General features: G+C 36.2%; 1 protein-coding gene across 1 annotated transcript in view; it reads right to left on the reverse strand.

The window, feature by feature from the left end:
• CRYBG2 (crystallin beta-gamma domain containing 2) overlaps positions 1-17,922 on the reverse strand; it is a 1,696,066-nt gene that overhangs the window by 791,915 nt on the left and 886,229 nt on the right. The gene's annotated exons all lie outside the window — the stretch shown is intronic.

Genomic DNA, 17,922 nt, shown 5'->3' on the forward strand with positions numbered 1-17,922 from the left:
ACCCTGACATTTTGTTTGTCTTTTAGGTTCATAGGTGTATACTAGGCTAATGACCACTAGCGCCCCTATAAACCAAGAGTGCAATTGGAATCTGACTCACAAATTTGATTTACATAGGTGATTTACTAACTGCATCCATCCGTCAGAGACATAGGTGCCAGACCAGGGGTGAATTTCTGGTTACCCATCCTTTGGTCCAAGTTGCACTTAAATAGGGTTAGGGAGGAACTCTTCTTCACGTGGATAGAGAGCCTGTTACAGAGAATGAACATTATCTGAGAAATGTGTCTGTATCTCTGACATGTCCATTATATTGCAGCAATATTTATAGGGTTACCACCTGTCCCACTTTGGCCATTTGAAAAGGTAGCAACCCTAAATATTTAGGACTTTTGATCTAGTAGTTGTGATGCTGTTTGTTTTGTGGATGTGCAGAACGTTCATTAAACCAGAGTCCGCAGATTCCTTGTACACCAGGCAAACATAACTTCTCACAAGTCTGTATAGTATCAAGTAAAGAAACAGTTCTTTTAGGCAGTCAGCGTAGGACATTGCATTTACTACCTGTATTCTTTTTATAAGGAGCCTTGGTGGATATTCCATTTGCTGCATGTGTCTCATCAGGTACATTCCAAAAGGTGGCATTATACTCTAGTCTGATATGGGCCATGTGCAGTGGCAAAATAACCTCTCTGGACCTAGATGCCATGCCCTTACTTTTAAGATGAGCAACGCAGAAATATTTTCTTACTACCTTAGACACGTGAGCCAAAAGCTAGGTTACTATCTACATGAGTTCAGTTCACAGATTCCTGACTAGTGAATCAACTTTTAGGGGTAGTTTTATTGATGACATAGTTACTGGGATAGCAAACTTTCCAAAAAGTTTTATAATGCATTTCTTGCCAATGATTTTTAAGTCACAGCTTTGGCACTAAGTGTATATTGGTCTTAGACCTTCTTGAAGGGTGTTTTTGTCTTGCAGGGATTCAATGATGGCTCCCAGTTTGCAAGCATCTGCCAACTTTGCCAGCCAGAGACCTTTGACATTGGCATTTGACCTTCAAAAAGTAGATGACAAAGATGAGCAGGCCCAGCAGAGAGCTGTGAGGGACTTCACTGGTGACCAACCTCTTTGAGAAGGTGGTCTCACAGATCTTAACCTCTTGGGTCCTGTCCATGAGCTAGCTAGCTGTATAGTGTGTTACAGAAGGGTTTATGCCTAGTCATGTAAATTTGTTCACAATGCCTGAGTGAGATATTATATCAAATGCTTTAGCCCAATCTAGGCAGACAGTACGCACTGCTTTCCCCTCATTCATTGCCTTAGTGTCCTTTTCAAAGAAGTCCACCAAGTTCAGTAAGCATGACCTTCCTTTGATAAAGCCAAATTGGGATGGATCCAGTGTCTAGCTATCTCCTGTGTCCTTGCTGATAATTTCTATGATAATTCTTTCCATAGCTTAGCAAGCAAGACTAGTCAGAAAAATAGGTCTGTAGTTTGCAGGATCTGTTGAAGGTCCTCATTTTAGACTGTTCAGCAGGCATCCCAGGATGTTATCAGGGCCTATAGAGGTTGCATTCTTAACTTTAGTGAGTACAGCCAGTACATGCTCCCTAGTTATAGTTGGAGGGATTATGTTTGAGGGTATTTCTTGGGGGATGGCTGAGGGGTGAGAGGGGGTAAAGGTGGAACTGAATTTTTCCACTAACAGGTTTGTTACATTGCCAGCCTTGGTGAATGTGGCACCATTAACCACCAGTTCAGCACATTGCTGTGTGTTGCCCTTGAGGTTTCTGACATAGCTGTAGAAGGCCTTATGGTTATCTTCCATCTGGGGAGGCTATGTTATCCTCAAAGCTGGCTTGGTTTTACTTAACTAACACTCTTTGTTGCCTATTTAGTTTGATCAGATAGATTTTTTTATCTTTATGGGAATTACAGTTCCTGATTTATGCTAGAATCTTTTTCCCTTTGTTGCATATCCTGTTTAATCTGGGATGCCACCAGGGTGGTTTGTAACTAGGGCTACCTCTGAGCTTACTTCTGGTAGCTACAGCAGCCTCTATGCAGCCATAAACATGGCTGTACATATTTTTGAGAGCAATTCAGCATGGGCTATTGTGTCCTCTGGGTTTCGAGGAGCAATGAATTTTGACAAATCATCATGTAATAAAAGGTAGTTTGCCTTGGAATAGCTCCTGACATTTACCAGTTTTGCAGTGATTATGGAGTTGATTTTGATCCCAAAGGAGGTAAATTTATGAGCTGACCTTACCAGGGAGGACAAGACAATGGGGGTGGGTGAGGTGCAGCGTTCTCTTCGTATTTTTGAGTACAAGGTCTAGTATGCTGGAGCCTCTAGTTGGCATATTCACTGTTTGGATTCAGGTGTTTGTATGTATTAAGCCAAGGAATCTCTGTGTCTGTAGATTTTAGGCCATGTAGGATTCCCAGTTTGTAGGGGGTAATTACAGTCTAAAGCAAAAAAAAAAAAAAGAGGATGGACCAAACTACAGCAGGCAGCAGATAAAAAAAGAATTCCATTAAACGGAATTCGTTTTTATCTGTTGCCTGCTGTGGTTTGGTTCATCCTCTTTTGTTTTTGTTTTATTCTTGTTCAGTTGTTGGCTGAACCAATTATCTACACCACATTCTTGTTTTTCTGGTAATTACAGTTTCCCATGAATAGGGTGTTAATCTGGATGATGAATGTCTCCACTAGGTCCAAGTATGCACTGTGAGCTTCTTGAGAGATGGTGGGTGACCTATAGCTATCTATGGTACAGGAATTTGACTATGGTGATCTGCACAAGGTGGAACTCCAGCACGTCATCATGTTTGGCCAACCTAGAAGTTTGTATGTTATTGATGTATATTGAGACACCTTCACCCTTAGCCCTTGTCTATGAAGCTACTGTTCTATAAAACTGGAACACTGCTGGGGTATTCTTTGCTGCTTTAAACCATGTCTCAGTAACTGCACAGATGGCTGCATTCTTGAGTTGAGGAGGGCTTGGAGGAAGTGTAGTTTTTTTTTTTTAATTAGGCTTCTGTCATTGAACAGTAATAGCTTGAGTTTCAGGTGAGTAGATTTGGCTATGTCAGTAGGTTTGTCAATTTGTTATTATAAAAGATGCACTGTGGGGGCAGACGAAGTTTTAGCCAGTATTCAAAAGTTTAGAGAAGATAGATGCAGACCATCCCTGGCAAAAAAAAAAAAAAAAAAAAAAAGAAAAGTGGTCTGTTGTCCATATCCTCCCAAGCTGGCAAATATTGATTGGATCTCCTTAGAATGACACCAGAAAGACAGCCAGTTGTTAAAATCAGTCATCTTGTTTTCATATTGTGGCATCATCCTTGGTGATGTTAATATGCTGCTCACTGCTAGGTTCACACTAGCCTGAGACATTTGGTCTGAGAGATTCATAATATCTCTCTTCATATGACCGTAAAGACAAAATACTGATCCCCTCCCAAGCAGATTACTCTCTTAAGGGAAAGAATGAGCCAACTGATAAGCTGATGGGGGGGGTCAACTGTCATTAGGTAACCACGCCAAACAAAGTCTCAGAAGCAGCATTAGAGCAAGGGGGGTAAGTAATAATTCTGCCTACAGTGATACCCAAGAGCCTTCTTCTGATCAGCTTTGAAGGAGAAAACACAGGATGAAAAGTGAAGCAGGAAGACCATATAGAATTAGAAAAGTAAACATAAGCTGGTGAGTGGAGAGTAAACAAAACAGTGAGAGTTTGTTTGGCAAAGCACTGAATAAACCATTTAGCTGAGAAGATGATGGTATATCTGAAAGGGAAACAAGTGGAAATGGTTACATTAGAAGAGCTACAGTTTAGAAGGGTAAAGGCAGTTAAACTGTAAAGCAGATGTCTGGAATTGTGTTGGCAGATTGTGAGAAAGGGGGCAAGAATGGGGATTTAATACTGATCAACAGAAAACGTGGGATGGAGGTGGGATGGCATGAATGGGGGACGTTTATTCAGAACAGATAAGGTGTAAGATAACAGAGTTCTCTGCAGTTTAGGGGAACTATAAGTGCTCAACATACAAGTCCTGGGCTATTTAGAAAATTTTTGGACAGATGGAGTAGAAGAAAGATGAACTGTATACAGTAACAGTTGGAGACATTTCTAGCGCAGTGTTATATACCAAGTTAGACTATAAAGGTGGTGTGAATTTCATACAAAGTGCCATAAGAACCAAGATATATAATGATGGACCAGAAATTGGTAGCGCTGTGGAGACTTTGCAAAGGATAAAACAATAACTATACGTTATTTAGGATGAAATTCAATCTAGCTAGTAGGATGCATTGATTTATGGTGAACAAGCTGGTATAAAGGAAGGTAACTGTGACAGAGACTGAAGACAGGTCCATTCCAGGTCACATGTGTAAGGTGATGAATGAAATGCTTTATATGTTTTTATGAATTAAATGTTTTTGTATTTACACAATGAGCTTTGAGCTGCATTTTGTGGTGTGGTTTTAAGGGCTCTTGTTAATTCATAATTGTTTTTGCATGCTAATTGGCTATTTTGCTGTTTAAAAGTACTACAGTTTGGATCTTTATTTGTCTGATGAAGCAGCTGCTGCTGTGAAAGCGCTTACTGTTTGTTCTACTGTTTGTTCTAGGATTAAATTCTTGAATTTTACTGCTGTGTTCCACTGCCTCCTTTGACTGTGATATTGTATGATTTATTTTTTGGAGGACCGGTTTACCTACACCATAGTCTTTGTTCTTTGTTGCCTTATACAATGTTGATGGTATCTTGGATCATGTATGTGTATTGGACTCAGCGGCAATATTAATGATCTTATTATTTTCAATGCAAATAGTAATAGAGCAGAATCTGGTGTAATGGATGGGCATATTGAATGCAATAGCGATGCAAGCAGTATGTACAGTGTTAATAATGGTAATATAATATCAAATGAATTGTCTGTTTCCCAAGAGCTAAGTCAAGGTGTTGAATTGGAAATATTGTTACAGGTTATGAATGATGAAATTGGTTTGGAGCCTGTGATTGTTTGTAATGATAAAAAAAGATTTTAAAATTTATAATTATTCATGTATTGATTTAACTGCTGACCATGACAATTTATTGGCAAAAGGTTACACCTTTGTCCCTAGCAGAAAAGGAAATGTAGTAAACACAGTAGTTGATCTCAAGTGTTATACTAGAAAATTAAATTTGAGAGTTTGGTTTAATTCCAGTGGTGAGTTACACAATGCACATACAGAAGAGTTAAAGAAACCAAGTGTATTTAATCCACCCTTAAACAATGTGGTTGGCTTATTTGAAAAAATGTGTGAAAAAGACAGAAGGCACTTTTATGGTGATAGTGTGAGGAGTAATGAGTTGTTGAAATCTGTAAAAAATTTAAATAATGAAGAAGAGGAATTGTTGGGTAGAGTTATAAATAATAAAAATGTACGATTCATGAAACCTGACATAGGCAACCACGTGGTAGCCATGAATAAAGGGGACTATTTAAAAGAGATGAATGCCCTACTGTTAGATAGTACTTATGAAGAGAGTTCCCTAAATGAAGTTAAAGTTGCTCACCACAAAATAGATTTATTATTAAGCGACATGTTGTTCCAAGGACAAATTAATTAATCTGAATATTTTTACATGTTAAATGAACATCCCATGGTGTCTAATATATTTGGTATTCTGAAAATCCACAAAGGTCTGAAAAATCCTAAATTCAGGCCTATTGTGGATGGAAAAAGATTCAAAACTTGCATTATCAGTAAATATCTGGATAACATATTGCAAAGAAGTTTGGAGAAATTTACTTATATCAGTAAAGATTCTTGGCAGTTTTTGGAAAAGTTAAAAGCAATTGAAGTTACCCCTGATTTAATTTTGGTGACTGTGGATGTAACCAATCTTTTTTCGATTATACGTCATGAAATTGGATTATCATGGGTTGACAGCAATTGAATAAGACACACATTTTTGATCAAGATCAGACTAATAAGTTCATCACATTGATGGAGGTAGTTTTAAAGACTAATTATATTTTCTTTGAGGGCCAGTATTATAGACAGATGAAGGGTGTAGCAATAGGGGCCGCATGTGCCCCCATTTTTGTGAATTTGGTCATGTCATTTTGGGAACAGGAATTCCTAATGAAAAGTTCTTTTGAAACTGACATAGTGCATTATACTAGATTCCTGGATGACCTGTTCCTTATTTGGAGAGGAACTGAGCAAAGATTAATAGAACTTTTAGAATATATAAATAAGTCAGTTGAATTTTTAAAATTCACTTATGAGTATAATATGGTAAAAATCACTTATCTGGACATTGACCTATGCATTGACACAAGCAACAAAAAGTTTATCATTAACATCTACAGAAAATCTACCTTTTCCAATTCATATTTGGATTATATCAGCTGGCACCCGTACCATCAAATGAAATTTGTAGTCAAGGGTCAATTGGTGTGGGCAGCCAGAATTGTCCACCAATATGAAGAATTTTTATGTGAGGTGGATTTCATATTGCAGATGTTTGGCAGAGGGATTACCCAAATAACTTGTTGTCAGCTATATCTACAGAGTTTAAAAATAAGCGGGATATGAGAATGTATAAGCCCATTTTGGATTATGCAAATAATGTTTATTCAGGGGAGCATTTTTCAATGGTGGGCCACACAGACAAAACCAATATATGTATGAGTTTAATAATAACATACAACAGTGAAGCCAGTATTATAACTGATACTATTCAAAGAAATTGGAAGATATTACAATTTGATGAGAATATTGCACAGAAGGTGGGCAGAACTCCCAAAATAGTATATAGGAAAGGCAGATCTTTCAAGAACATTTTAGAAAGGAGGGTTGAGAAGGTAACAGTTAACAGAGCCATGGGTAATTTCAAGTGCAAAAGCTGTATGTACTGTTCATTCATTTTGTAAACAGGGAAAGATTTTAAGTTAAATGGAAGAACAATATGTATAAATGGATATTTTAACTGTAATTCCACCAATGTGACATATATGGCTAAATGTCAGGACTGGCCCGTATTTTATATTGGGACAACCTGTAGGAAATTTAAAGTCAAGATAGGTGAACATCTAGGTGATATAAGGAATAATAGAATCACAAGTCCATTGTACAGACATATACATACAAACGCAGGACATGTTTAAGTTTATGGTGGTGCAACAGCTGCAAAAAGATGTGCAGGGAAGAAAATTAGATGTGCATCTAGATATTATGGAATTAAAATGGAAACTGTTTTTAAATGCTTCCCATTACCCTGGAATAAATGAAATGATCACTATTTCGAGTATTTTAAAGTTGCTTAATATTTTGTGGTAAATGAGCGACATATAAATTATGTTGGTAACCCAACATTTTATATATATATATATATATATATATATATATATATATATATATATATATATATTTTTTTTCCCCTCATATATTAAGTTATATATAAAAACAATGAACATTCCATGTCAAAGTTTTTAATCACTATTTTTGAATGTGTTTTGTCTGTTTTAAATGTACTTTTAACTGTATTACTTGATATATTTTTTGATGGTTTTAACAATTAGTGACTTAATTGTTTAATTAGGGTGGAGTATAAAAAGAAATGGGTGTTTGTTTTACATTGCTCTGAGGAAGACACTTTAGTGAGGAAGAATGGGCTCAACATATTGGAATAAATCGTCGTTCACAAGGTAGTCGGACTGTTCTTTTTGGCTTCTGATTATTTGGTATTTTCTTCTTTTCAAGAAACCAGAGCACTCAGACAAAACCCACATGAATGCAGGAGGGACATCCAGACTCCACACAGAAGCCACCCCAGCCAAGAATTGAACCGAAAAAATGTCTTGCTGTGAAGTGACAACACAAACTGCTGCATCACTTCACCATCCAGAATAAAACCTGGGAATACAAGCACAGTAGGCTGAAATGCTAACCATCACACCGTCTTGACCACTGTATGTATATATAGGGTCTATACTGGCTCCATATTAGAACATTGAAGTCTTGAAACTTTGAATGTTCTAATATCGACCCCTATTCAGAGAATGCTGAAAATAGTGAAGCTGCAGAACACCAATTTTTTACCTAGGGAAAGAATTCAGTTGGCCGTTTCTGTCACTTTGCTATTTTCAGAAGTGTGGTGGAAAGTTACGGGTCGGGTTCAGGTAAGTGTGCGATTTTGTGGATGTGAGGGTTAGGGCATGGGTTAGGTGAGTTAGGGTTAGGGTGCGGGTCAGGTAAGTGTGCGATTGTGACAGACATTAGGGTTAGGGTGGGGTAGGTGAGTTAGGGTTAGCGCACGGGTGAGGTGAGTGTGTGATAGTGACGGACCTTAGGGTTAGGGTTTGGGTTAAGGTAAGTGGATAGATAGTAGTGTATGTACAGTTTAGGGTTAGATGTAGGATTTTAAGTGTATGTGTATGAATTGCTGTTTTTTTGGTGTGCTTGTGTTGTGTGTATGTGTTTCGGAAGGGAAAAAATTAGCTGTTCTGCATGTTCGATATTTTCAGCGTGAATTGGGGTCAATATCAAAACATTCAAAGTTTTAAGACTTCGGTGCTCTAATATAGACCCATCTATATTAGATCACTGAACACTTAAAAAAGCGAACGGTGATTAATCGACCCTATGGAAGCGAAAGCTTACAGTTTTGAACTGTCAGAACAGTGATTTTTTCCTAGGGTAAAAAAATCGCTGTTCCAACAAAAAAAAAAAAAAACAAACACTTTAAACATTACATTAAGTAGGGGGCTAAGCCCTCAACCCCCCTACTTAAATATACCAACTCCAAGACCACACTACAGTGCCAAAAACAGCAAAGTAATGAAGCGACCAAGTGAATTCTTTCCCGGGGAAAGAATTTGCTCAAGAGCCACTTCTATATTTTGCCGTTTCAGGCTTTTGAGTTCGACCAAGACTCATTCGAAAGAATGGATCTTCGGTCTTCTAATAGGGAACCTATATATATATATATATATATATATATATATATATATATATATATATATATATATATATATATACACATATCAGGTTGAAAGGGGATTGGCAAGGTAACTGGAAAATGGGCTGTGGAGGAAAACACTGAGGTGGTGGAAAAGGTGAGTTTCTGGCTATTAGAGAAAGGGAAAAGATGTGAGACATCATCTCAGAATAGTGTGATGGGTTGTATGATCAGCAGACATGCCACATAAATGATAAAAGTGGGTGAGAAAACTAGGGGGATATAAAGAGGAATCTGATTAAATATGAATAACATGGAAATTTACTGAGGTGCACAGACGTCCTTCAGAGAGTATAAAGAAGGGTTGTTAAAATGTCAAGGAAGAGTCTTCTGGTTCAGAGCAATTAAAACTGATGGTAATCAGCTAAGATCAAGAATGTTACATTTGAGAGTTATGTGAAGATGTAAGTCAATTGTGGGTAAGCAGAGATTTATGGACCTAATAAACTTACTTAGTTCATGGTTTAATTAATTTTCTTGTCTGGTAGAACTGTACCAGAGTAATTGATAAAATACTTATCTTGTCAGCATCAAGTTAATTGGTAAGATAAAACAAGCTAGGAAACATTAATTTTGATGAACCACAAAGAAGAGGCCAACAGATTTCAAAATACTTTAATTAAGCAAGATTCCACGAACACAAACTTCTCTCTCCTCTAGGGCTTTGGCTGAAAGCCTTTAACAGAGTATATCTAGTCCCTATCTAATTCTCTACTTATACATTATTGCCAACTAATTAAACAGTCAATCTAGTAAATTAAACAATAAGTCAATTAACATATTTTCTTAAAATAACATCTATAAAACATTTCCAGTTACATTCTTTGTTCATGCCTTTAGGAAGGAATACATTAAATTTCAAAATTAAAATAGCTTTTTTTCCTCCTTAGCTGCCTTTTTATATCATAATTTTATCTTTGTAGGGTTGTTCTAATACTGTTGCCTGTAACCCTGTTGCATCACTATTATGTGCTTGTTGAAAATGTATAGCTACTGGGCTAATTTCATTATTTTTCTAATATCTCTCAAGTGTTCTTTCAACCCGGTTGAGACGCTTCTCTTACTTTCCCCTATATAATATTTTCCACAGGGACATTTCAATGCATATATAACCCCCTCACTATTGCAACTAAAACAACCTTGTGCATGAAACCTTCTACCATTAATCTGGGGAAAGCTTCTTACTACATGTTGGCATCTTATACATTTTCCACAAGGGAAAGTACCTTGTATTACCACCCTTTGCTGTCTTGCTAACACTGGGTGAATGAATTTTCCATGAACTAAAAAATCTTTGATATTTCTCGCTCTGATATAGGAAAACCTTAGTTTTATGTCATTCAAAAAATTCAACCACTCATCTCTTTCCAAAATACCCCAATAATATTTTATCAGGTCTGTAAATTGATCTGAGAACAATGTTTACACTTAGTGACAAAATATATAAAGTTTTCACTATTGTCTCCTCTCATTAAAGTTTTGGCTTTCCCTTGTTCCTTATACTGTTTTTTAGCTTCTTTCCTGTTCATCTTCTTCACCACTTCATTGATTAAATCTATTTTATAACCCCTGTTTATGAACATTTGCACTGTCTTGTTCATCTTTTGTTGATGCTCATTTTTAACATTAATTTTGATAACTATTATCAGAAGACAAAAAAAAACTTTTCTCTATAAAAGTGTATGGCTTATTATATGTACATCCTGCTACACAATTACTTTATCTCAAGTTAGATGAAAAGCCTTTAAGTGCTGGAATATTTCTCTTCTGACCATTACACTGTTGATGTTTGTAAATCTGGTAAACTCATTTGGATTGAAAAATAGCACTTGCTATATAATGAATTTAGTAACAACTTCTCTTTTTATGAAGACTCACTTCCCGCTCACTTTCAGTTTTTGTGGCAGTCTGGGACAGTGGAAAAGCACTGAGTAGATATCCTCAATGTTCTTAGCATGCAATTGAAAATGGAGACAAACAGACCTGGGATGCAGTGTGAAACTTGTGTCCAGTACAAATTGCACCATACTGTCTACCTGGTCACTCAAAAATAAAAATTCACCACCTCAACTAATTCTTACCAGAAGCATTCCCAATCCTTCGTCTTAAATATTATTTACACATATTCAGACCACAGGCTATAGCTCATTTTACAGTTAGTTGATCCCATTACAGCTCTATTCATATTAGACAATCTTCTTACTACTATAAAGGATACATTATATCCCTTTAAAAATGCAAAATGTAAGGCAAACAAGCATCACGGCTCATACACAATATCTTATAGCTAACAGAAGGAAGAGGTGAGGCTCAGGGTAAATGGGAAAAAAACCTCCCAATACTGACACACAGATGGAATACTAAAAGCTAACGCATAATACCTGCATCAGCACTAACCGTGCCAAAGCTGAATAATGTGGATAGATAAAGCTTATGAAATAATACAATATTCCTCCTCTCATCACATATGTTATCAAAGACCTTGGAGAAAATAGTTGTTCCTGCCTCCCTATTCAGACATGATATTGAACAACCCATCTACTTTTATACCCACTTACCTTTACACAATTTCCCGCAGTATCCCCTTTTTGACTTCCAAACTATACTTAAACCAGAAGTTCAAAAGTGTCTTGAGAAACATAGATTATGGATACTAACTTATCTTTAATTCTCTAAACTGGCTAACAGTTCTCTAAACATTACATTATCATTGTATAATTTGTATCCGTTTTAATCAATGCTGTCACATTATGTCTAATTTAGTATAATGATTTCAACTGTACAGATGTTTGTATTAGTTCTGAAATTTTTTAAATTATTGTTCTTAAATGCTTTTGAAATACTTTGGAGATTTTCTCTGAGGGCTTTCACTGAAAATGCACACTTACCCAAATAGCCATCAGATCCAGCTCCATACAGGCCCATTTCAATCCTAAGCCATGATTACAAAGCGTGCATGCCTATAATGGCTGAAAGAATGTCAAAGGTGATGCCAAAACTGATAGACATAAATCAGTGTGGTTTTGTGGAGGGGAGGCAAACATCTGACAACATTAACAGAACACCGATGATCCAGAGGGAAGTTGAATGTAAGAAAATACCACTGTTGTTGGTGGGTCTCGATGCAGAGAAAACATTTCACAGAGAAAGCTGGGAGTTTATGAGCAGGGCAATGGAGGCATTTGCATTCCATGATAAAATTATAAGATGTATTAGGAGGATATATGAGGGATCAGTGGCAACAATTAAAGTGGGTGAGTTCCTCTCTGATAGTTTCTATTTGAGCAGAGGAACCAGTCAAGGGTATCCACTTTCCCCTTTGTTATTTGAACTATATTTAGAATCATTGGCAAACAAAATAAGAGACTCAGAAATTCAAGGATATAATGGTAGCCAAGAAAAGGTGGCTCTGTTTTACAGGTGCTATTATTTTATAAATCAAAGTCACAACAAATAACCAAACAATGTTGTCAACCAAGCCACTGAAGACAATGGAAACTATAAATAAATATTCCTTTATTATTTTATTATTAAACACAATAGATAAACCTATTTTGTTTAATAAAGAAGTCTTTATTTATTGGTTCCATTGTCTTCAGTGGCTTGGCTGACAACATTATTTAATATTATTTTATACCTGATAAAATCAGGAAAGGACATTTCAGTGTTGTGGAACATTTTCAGGAAGTTACCAATCTTTTACAGGATACAAAATTAATGAAGCTAAAACAAATGCAATAGCTGTAAATTATGTACCCACACACAGACTGGTTCAGCAATATCCATTTTTATGGCTACATAATAAAATTAAGTACTTATGAATGTGGATTAAAAAGAATTCTGGTGTGGCAGCTAAGTATATGTGGGAAGAGACCAAACATAAGATAATACAAAAACTGAGAAATTACATCTTCATATAACAGAACAGGCATACTTTTTATCAACCAGAGAATTTGTGGATAGCAATTAATAAAGGGCTGCAGGATTTTATCTGGGAGGGGAAGAGGGCAAAAGTCGAGTGGGATAAGATGATTCTTCCAACTGAACAAGGCAGTTTGGGATTACCCGATTTGAAGGGGTATTTCAGAGCTCCACATTTAAGGCTCCTATACATAGCACAAGCAGAAATTGATAATTCAAAGTGGAAATGGATGATGATAAAACAGGGGGAAGCTCAAGAAACACTGAGAGACTGGGATTTTTGATAAAGATCCTTAAAGAGAATAACAATAACCATGCAGAATGTTAAATTTAGAAATTAGCAGAAAGTATTCTAAGAACTAAGCCAACACGCAAATGGAGAAAGGAGATTCTGCCAATAGGAATGACTGCAATTAGGGATACAGACAACAAGCAATATGGGGCTAGAATTTATTGGAGAAAACTGGTAGAAGAACCAAGGTATTGGGGGCAAATAATTACAGAGGAAAAGGTGATAGAACGGGAGGAGGCCAAGAATTTATTTGGACTGCAGGATAGAGATTGCCTTCCCTATCAAGGATTGATAGAGTATACGCAAAGAGAAAGAAGTAGGTGGATCTTAAGTGAAAGACCAGCACTGGTAAAGTTTTTAGTAGAATCTAGAACAGAAGCTGCTGCTAAAAAGGTATAATTAGTAGAGCATGCAAAATATTGCATGATAAGCTACAATAATCAATCACAAGTTAGAAAGGATTGGGAAGAGAGATTGGATAAGCAATTCACAAATAAACAAGGTGGGATATATGTATGTTTCCTAAATATCCATCAACATCTAGAAGATTTAGGATCTTTATTTGGAAATATTTACATAGGTATTTTTATACCCAGAGTACACTCTAGAGTATTTTTCCTCAGGTAGACAAATGCTGGAAGTATAATGGGGAAGAAAAAGATAACTGGAAACATTTTCTCTGGGAGTGTATTGAGTTGGCAGACTTTAAAAATTCCCTGCAGAGTGCTCTGTCAAAGATACTGGGTGAGCAAACTGGTGTAACTAAGCAAATTGTTTTGAGCTATGATATAGAATCAGAATTGCCTAGACATAGTAAGGCCTTGCTGAGTCTAATTATGGTGGCTGTCAAAAAAGCAATTACTAGAAAATGGAGATCAAAGTCTAAACCAACTATAATGGAAGTACTGACTATAGTAACACTGATGAAACAACTAGAATTGGGATCTTTAGAAAAAGGTAGGGGCAAATTACACAGGAAAAAATGGTAATTGTGGGAACAATACATGCAGAGAAGGAATGAAGTGTAAAAGAAGGCAGGATTTGAAGGAGATGTATAATGTTTGACTGTCAATGACTGGATAGATTATAAGTGATGTGTAATGTTTGCAACTACAATTATGAAAAAATGCTTTGTGAAGTATAATGTTTGCAAGTAAAGTTATGTCAACATGATTTGTTTTCATTTATATAAATGTATGATTGCCTATATCATACCTGACAAATTAATAAAGATGCTTCTTGTTTAAAAAAAAAAGAAAAAGAAAATGGGTACCTAGCCAGTTGGACTTTCCTGGCAATCAAATGACAATAAATAAATAAGTAAACAAAGAACATGTCAGTTTAACTCTCAACACTAAAACTCTACCTTGCAATTTATACTTTACATAATCCTTATCCTCCACAACAAGTGGCATTCTCCAACTGCCAATATGTCCTTCCTTATGAAAATTCCCAAATGACAGTTTATGATCAAACATTCAAATATATATCACAAAGTATGACATTCTTACTGATGGACATTATGGTTTCTGTCCTAACTATATCACAAATATAACTATCTGCTCTTCAACTGGACACATCTAGTCTCGTGTGAAGCAAGAAAAAGTTACTGGTGTCATATTTCTAGATATAAAAAGGCATTTGGTACAGCTGAATAATCCTTATCACTTACTAAACTTTAAAACATAGTATTTTCATCAGTGATCATTAACTGGTTTCAGAGTTACCTTACTAATCGTACTTTTTGATCACTTTCTCTGGAAGAATCCACAGGGACAAGCAGCATCAACAAAAGAACCACACAGGGGTCAGTTCTAGGATCTGTTCTTTTCTCTCTTTATACATGATCTTCCTGTGATCACATTGTTATTGTCCAAGCCTCTATAAGACATAGTATACTCAATACTGCACTTCAAGCTAACTTTAAAACAATTTGGAATTGGATCTATACTAGTAAATTAACTGTCAAGATACAAAAAATGCAGTTACATTGTTGCTGAACAATGTGCAAGCTACAAAATACAACTATCATTATTACTGATCCCTCCAGAGATCAACTACCCTCAACTTGGTATCATAATATCAAGAAATCAGATTTAATCAAAGCTTCTCCTTTAGCCACCTTACAGAATCCCATGCAAACAATGGTTTAGTGCAAGTGAAGGCCTCTTATAAAATATCCAGCTTTTCCTTTGAAGCTAGACATGTTACACCCATAATGTCATTCTTCCTAGATTAAAATATTGCACACCGATTAACACATTCTTTTCTTCCCAAAACACTGTTCTATGTCAAATTGCTGATAGTAAGATACCATGATTTATTAACCTGAACTGCCTCAAACTACAAAAAAAGCAACCAGCTTCCTATTGCACCTAGGGCAAGTTTGCTTCTTAACACTCTTATGTTAAACTTCTTCACAAATTGCCATGGTCCTGTACTCCTCACATACTGTCCATTAGAAATCGCACCCACACACTCAAGAGCAAGGACTGCATTCATTTACTTAGAACAGTTTTCAAACCATCCTCCTGTGAAACATTATTCTCCAAAATAACAATTAGCACTTGGAACAGCCTCCCCGATAAGAGCACACAAATTAACCAACTTAGTATATTTAAGAAGTCTCTCGAAGAAAATAAATGCAACTACTTTCATAATGAAGACAGAGTTCCTTTTCAAAAAGTGTTGTTGGTACTTTACCTCTATATTTTCCAACCTGTTCAACTTTGCTTTGCTCCATATGAACTTAAGTACATTCCTGCCTTACACAATTGTGCAAGAAAGTAATTATAATTATTATTATTAATATTATTATTATTATTATTATTACTATCCATGCTACTCAGTCTTAAAATTGTCTGAATATATTCTATTTTATAAATATAAATTCTTATAAACAACAAATCACTGCTTTCTTTTACTTCACTATGAAATTGTATTTTTTGTTGTTTCATAATTTGATTCTTGTTTGTTTTAAAATTTTCATTAATATCCCATTAAAATAGACTAAGCCCATGCTGCTGTATTAATATAATGATTTTTGTATATCAATGATATTATTATTTTTCTGCGTTGGTGGTGCTGCAGTAGTGTTGTCGCCTAACAGTAAGACGCTGTCTGGTTCAATTCTCAGCTAGAGCGTCTTCTGCGTGGAGACATGCGTGAATGGGCGTACCATCGTTGAAGATTGTGCATCAGGCCTGGCAAGCCGGTATGTAAAAATCAACTGCCAATCATTAGTGGACCGGAGTTCCGCTGTGGCGACCCCTAACTGGGAAAAGCCGAAAGACACAAACAATGATATTATTGTTTTTCTTTTTTTGTTTGGATCGTGGTTGAACAAGGTCAATTGACCAGTTTACTTACCTGGTTAACAAATGTTAAATAAGTAAAAAAAAAAAAAAACACACCTGTGCTATGCTATCACTAATGGCACCTACAGTAGGTGAAACTTGCATCATTACCTCTTTATGTCTATGTTTTCTACCTGCAGTCAATAGAATTTGCACCAGACGTTAGGGAAACTAAGACATCCAATTATTTCTACAAGAGTCTCACCTTTGAATAGTCCTCTTTTAATGATGTAGACTGTATCACAGTAACATACATACTGTGAGATGTAAAATCCTCACCCTATCTGACTGGAGCCCAAGTAGCCTATTTCTTATTTTTTCTTTATATTTTTACTTATGTTGCTAGCCAGGTAACAGTCATTGGGATAAGCTCAGTCTTACCATCATGACCTGACAGCCTTCTATTGGTAAAGTAAAATTTTTAGATTCCCACAGTATGGAAGTGCAGACACAGGAACACAAATCCGGGACTTGAGTCAGAAACTCATTAGCGGCTCACATGCTTATCCTATGCTGCTCTGCCAAACCACTATGAATACAAAGAATTGGGTACAGAGGTTAGCATTCTGCTTACTTGTACCATTTATTAATAGCAGCCTGGTCCAATGACATTTTTAACTATTGCCCAGTCTTCAGGGTATATATAATAGTTTGTTACATTACTTACTAGTATTATGCAATCAGTGTCAGCACCTAATTCATTTCAGTTTTGAAATGGAGTTTTCTTAGATCCCTGAAATTCTGGCTCTAAGTCGTCAAGAACCTCTCATTAAATATAGAGTGAGACAGTGTGTGTGTGTGTGTGTGTGTGTGTGTGTGTGTGTGTGTGTGTGTGTGTGTGTGTGTGTGTGTGTGTGTGTGTGTGTGTGTGTGTGTGTATACACGTGGACATCTGGAGAGTTTCTTGATCTGTGGTGGCAAGTATGTTGTGCCTGTCTGATCAGTAATTTGGGTTTCATACCAGGAACATCTTCTAGCAGGTAAAGCTGACCATCTGTAAAGTTACAGCTTATTACGGTTCAGGACATAAAACTACAATAAAAATGTTATCTTCAAACATCCACTTATACTTGCTGAATCTATTAATTCACTGCCTAAAAATACAAACATGGCATTACTTTTATAAAAGGAAGACAAATGGTCATCCCAGAAAATGAGATTATTTCATGGCTGAGGAAACCAAAACTCTGCAACAGTGTATTATGTCTTTGACCTGACTTAACAGCAGTTAAGTTTTGATTACATGAACATGAATAAATGACAAAAATCTGTAAACGCATTTGACTGATCACTATATATTGCTGACAACATAT

Source organism: Protopterus annectens, chromosome 1.part1 (genome assembly GCF_019279795.1).
Source record: "Protopterus annectens isolate FY-2018-M chromosome 1.part1, PAN1.0, whole genome shotgun sequence".
NCBI classification, from domain to species: domain Eukaryota; kingdom Metazoa; phylum Chordata; order Ceratodontiformes; family Protopteridae; genus Protopterus; species Protopterus annectens.